Raw genomic sequence first — 6,000 nt, forward strand, 5'->3', positions numbered from 1 at the left:
CACTTTTTTTGACTGAAAATATTTATTTTCGATTAAAGTTATTTTTCTTTAATTTGAAAAGGTTTTTTTTTTTTTTTTTTTTTAATGAATGATAAAGACACAAATGTACTAATGAAAATATGACCCAGATACAAAAAAATAATTAATTACATTTAAAAAATAAAACAAAAAAAAAACCTTTTCAATTAAAAAAAAAAGTGGGTTTTTTTTCCATTTTTTTTTTTTTTGATAAAAACAATAAATATTTTCAATCAAACAAAAAGTATTAAAATGCAAAGATATCAAACAGGAGGCATGTTTCAGCAGCATATGAACAGTAGAGGATGTGTTTAGGGGGAAAATATGAATGATCAAAAGAGCATGAACATCTCATCAAAACCACAAAATGTAGTTGGAGGAGAGAAGAATTTTATTGGTCAGAGACATGTTGTTGGATGTTCTCAGATTCCCTGGAGGTTCCAAGTGCTCTGGGAGGGAGGGGAAGCGCTGGCTGCCACAAAGATTTCCAGAAAAAATTCTGGGCATTAGGGCTTGACAGCTGAGCAGTGGTGAGGTTGTATTTTCACGCCTTATGTTTGACACCACTCGCTGATCATCACTTGTTTTCATGCAGTCAGTAGTTCTTCTGGGACTGTTAATGCACCTGTTGGGAGGCATAATGGAGAAAACACACAACACTTATCTATCACACATATTTGTAAAAGAGAACATGCAAACTCTTAATTTACAACCTTTTATTTAATAGTCGACAGCTGAATGCTATCATATGCTAATGTGTAATATCTAACTAAATATTTGACACTATTACAGATGTGCGTGTAATAAAGTGTAACATTTAATGCTGCAGTACCGTCAGAGAACAGCAGGGGGAGGCACTGACTAGCAGCAACACACTTCATTTGAGCTGGACTGCTTAAAAGTAGAGGGACATTTACTGTCATTACTACGGAAACCTAGAGCTGCCACAGGTGAAAATATGATTTGGATCACCATAATGTATGAACAATATACTTATATTGTACAATATAGTACAGGCCCGTGCAGGGACCTCTAAAGGGAACATATAACGGTACATATCATGACATCTTGGCCAGTATCAGACAGTTTCATATACTGTATATATCAAAAGTAGTAGGCATGGAAATTGAAAGAGATTTTATTTTAACAGAATATATAAAACAAACAACTTGCAGCACATATTTTAAGCAAAATGTTATAATTTAAGATGAACTGAGAGCTCCTTTGATTCTAAGATGATCTGTAGCTTCAGATCTTACTGGTACTGCTGGGCTGAGGAGGAGATGAGGGAAAGACTGGGGACTGGGGAGGGTCATGACATGGAAAGAAAAAACAAAAGTACATGAGCACACTGTTGGTATTTTAGTGTACTGTAATAAACCATTAATACCAAATGCTTTGCCAGACTTACAGTGCAGGACAGTAGCACATTCTTAACACTAGCAGCATTTTGTGTACTTTTTGTATAAATATTTTTCATATTTTTGTTGTTTGGCGTATTTTTCTGTAATGTATGTATTTTGAAGTACACTGTAAAAAAAATTCCGTTGTTTTTACGAATAATTTTGTAAAAATTACAGTCCAAATGTAAAGTATTTTACAGGGCAATATGTAAATCATACAGTTTTTAACTGTTATATATTACAAAAATTATTTTAGTAAAATTTGCAATGAATTGACGTCAATTATACATCAAATCTCATTCAACTTTACTGAAAAACACCAAGTAAACAACAATATTTAGCTGTAAAAATCTCAGAATTAACTGAATTTTCCTGCTTATTCAACTTAAATTTTGATTCAAATATAGTGCAATTTTTAGTATAAACAACCATATTTTACAGTCAATGCAACAGCTTTATACTCACTGAATTTCCTCAGTTACATTTTAATAGGCATAAAATCCTGTTCTGATAAGTTTATCGAACATCAATCTAAAATATAAACTGTAAAGTAACATCAAAAAATGTTTGTAAAATGTAACCCAGTAAAAAAGCAACAAGTTATAACCTATGAGTCACCGTGCTGAGATAAAAAAAAAAACAACAACCAAACTGACATGTCTCTACAGAAGTTTATTAACCACAAATCAGTGAAGAGAATAATATGTCCTTACTCAAGACACATTCATGTCATCTTACAAATATTTGAACAGAGTATGACAGGTTAGTGAACCCCTCCTAATTACATTTTTTTTATTTGGGTTTTATTTTTATTGCCAACTAATTATTTTAAACCTCAAAGGTTAATCATTTTCTCATTAGCACGCATGCTCTAGTATATTTAAACAAGTTCCTTCACATTGCGTAAGAAAGGCTTGTAAATGACACTAACAAAAAAAAACTGGTCAGCAACAAGCCTAGAAACTCAACAACAACAAATAATCGAAGCAAACTTTCAAAATGTCCGTGGGGCACATGACGTGCCACAAATCTTACTCTTAAGTCCATGTTCAGACATCACGCCACTCGTGATCCGAAAGTTCCTGAATCAAGGTGATGACTCGAGGGTTCACATGAAGACAGGATGTGTTCGTCTTCTCCACTTTAGTGCCCTTCTCTGGGTTGATGGAGAAAAAACATCTATGGAAATATGAGAAAAACAAATGTATGAGTAAAATAGCTTCATTCATAAATGAAAATGTTTGCAAGCTATTATTTAAAGGAGAATACCCTCTATTTTTCCATTAATCTCCATTTGTTTTAAGAACCCCAACATAGTATTTGAGGATTATTTTCCCAAACTCGCCTGTTTTCTAGAATTTTAGCTTCTGAAAAGTAGCCTTATGAGCAGTTCTAAAAACAGGCTGTTGTGGGGCGAATATAGAATATATTCTATATTAAACCGCAATGTTTGTTTTAGCTGCAAGATAGGTTGGGAGGGAGGAGCTCACATCCTTACAGGGTAGGGGAGGAGGTGTGTATTATGTCCATGTTAGGAGAGAGGATTGTCAGGAGCTAAGAGTTTCCTGTAGGTGACGTCAGTACGAGGAAAAATCCAACTCGCCCGTTTAAAACTGACTTTTTACAAAATGTGGAATAACAAGGGAGGGAGGAAACAGAACCTTTTTAACTTTTTCACTCTGAATGACGCTAAAGGAATGTCTGTTACTGTAGCAAAATTATTATAAAGTGATTTTTTCATAATACATCGCCTTTAAAGATCTGCTACTCTCAAAACAGCAATTAACAAATCCTTTGAACCTGAGTCACTACTGCAGTAACTTAAAATGTATATCAGTTCACATTAGTAAAATAAGTCCAACAAAAAGGACATACCTCTGCAGAAACTCCAGGGTTGATGCCAGTGCTGACGGGTAGTGGATGTTAAAGCAATAATAGCTCCCAAACAGCATGCACAGGGCAGAAACGAAGGAAGGGATGTTGTCACATATGATGTTTTGATCCACACACAGCATGAACCGTCTTGAAGAAAAGCAAGATCGTCCTAAATACAACAACAAAAAATATCAAACAAAACGTAAACAAATAATAATGAAAGGAATACCAGGAAGAAAGAAATGTGAACTTACCACACACAACAATGGTGGGGGTCAAGGGAATTTGATCCATCGGTACTTCCACTGCCAGGCATGTGTCCTCCACATAACAGAACATTGCATCTTCCTTCTCATCAAAGTAGGACAGCAGCACGTAATTCCTCGTTGTTTCGAGTGTTTTGCTGCAAAACCCGCAAGTAATCATTTTTATTTATCCAAGTTGAAAAATCACATGGACTAATGTTGGACAAAACGGCCACTTTAAATGGGAAAAAGACAGTCTAGTGTTTTACTCAGAAAACTAAAGTTAATCCTACCAAGGCGCCAAACCAGACGTTTTTAAATTATTTTCTCTGATAACCACGTTAGGCATGAAAATGTCCGCTTCTCAAGCGCAAAACACATTTAAAAAAAATAAATAAAAAAAAAATAACGTCTCTGGCTAGCTTGGCTGCAGTGCACACGTAACAAGAAAGTTAACTGCAAAACCACAAAGTAAGCAAAGCCACATGAAAAATCTGAACATAAGGATTTCAGTGGTACGTTTGAGCAACACACACACGGGATAACTTTATGTGCTAAAGAATCAGTTTACCTATAATCTGCCCAGTCGAAATAGCCCCGCCAGTCAGCGTTCTAACTGTGGTCACAAACAGAGCTAGTATTTATCTCACAGGTGATGCTAATGATAGACCAGAACAAGTTTAAACAAAGTAAATGTTAAGCTTACCGGTACATGTCACGGTGCTCTGTCCATGCAGGTGAACGCAGCTCCAAGCGGTAGCAGCACGAACGAACGAAGGGCGTGACGTCACGCGCAGCGTGGTAGACACACTTCCCGCCTGAAATGCCAGCTGGGCACGAGACGTTAAACTTTGAAAAGCGAGTACTGCAGCCTCTCGCGATGGTTCAGTGTTGCAATGAAATTAATGTTTTTCCACAGTGGCTGTGTTTAGCCATAATTTCCTAACCATCCATAGTACAATTACCTCGAGAAAACAACAATAATGACAACATTCATCTTAATTTAAATACAGGCTTTTATATTTTTATTCAATAATTCAGGAATATTTTAGTTTACCACTGTGGTGATGTTTGAAACAATTATATTTTGTCAAGGGATGAAATTGTTTTTAAAATAATAAACAAACAAGCCTCTTAAACAGGGGCGTCACGAGCTTTAAAGACAAGGGAGGATTAGCCCCAAGAACACACACACACACACACACACACACACACACACACACACACACACACACACACACACACACACACACACACACACCGTTATCAATGATTTAGGATTAAAATATTATTGGGAAGCTTCAGCGCCCCTAAAATAGAGACCTAATGATGCCACATAAGGTTCTCTTTTTCAAATATATCACGTAATGAATATAAGAAATTTTAATGATGCATGCTGTTTGTTGTTGTTTGTTGCATGAGGAAAAGTGAAAGGGAACTTAGCTATCATTTTGCATCTAAACACAACATTTACTTGCGTTTGGCCCATGGCCCCCAATTACTTTTTAGGTTTGGCCTGGTGAGAAGTTTGTACAATCTCCATTTGTAAATCTTCAAGTTTAAAGCTGTAACCTATTTATTTTCTATTAAAAGTGGTTCGCAATGTGAAATATACAAATTATAATGCTATACGGTTTCTTTCAATAAAAATGAAATAACTCGACAAAAAATAACCATTATTTTAACACTGTCATGTTGTAGTTTTAACTGTACTGTATTGTTTTTTGTATTTCAGGTTTCCTCAGTTAAAATTACAGCAGAATGTAGATTTTACAAAGAAATTTGAATATGTTTACATATTTTTACTTTAAAATTAACTGTTGGGTTTAGTTCTGTATTTTAGAAAATATTTCAGTTAATTAAACATTGTTTCACTGTTTTCCTGTTTACATGTTTTTGCTGTCATAATTTTACAGCATTTTACGGTTAATTTTACAATCTTTTTTTACAGTGTAATTTTGTGTGTTTTTGGAGCCTTTTTTTATATTTGTATGCATTTCTGTTGTCATTTTGTATACTTTTTGTATAAATATTGTTTAGTTTTATTTTACTCATTTAGTATATTTTTATTATAAATACTGTGTGTGTGTGCCAGCCATGTCCTCTGTGCGTTATCTATCACACATGCGCTCGCGCTTCTTGCACATAATCCGTCGCAGGTTGTTAAGAGAGACATGGTAACTACGGTGCGCCTGTTAAGTCAACTATTCATCATCATGTATGTCTATACTGTACCCACCACTGGATAAGTTTGTGTAGAGCCCATGATAATAATAAATATAATGATACGAATATATTATTATTATTGAAAATAATAATAGTAATAATAGTGATGGTCATATTAATAATAATGGTAATAATACCAATAACAAAGTAATAAAATAAGAATCTAGTAACAATAATATGATTAAAAAAAAAAAAAAAACAATATGAAATAATGAGGTAATATGATAATATAG

The sequence above is a fragment of the Gouania willdenowi genome, chromosome 8 (assembly GCF_900634775.1).
Source record: "Gouania willdenowi chromosome 8, fGouWil2.1, whole genome shotgun sequence".
Classification (NCBI taxonomy): Eukaryota; Metazoa; Chordata; class Actinopteri; order Blenniiformes; family Gobiesocidae; genus Gouania; species Gouania willdenowi.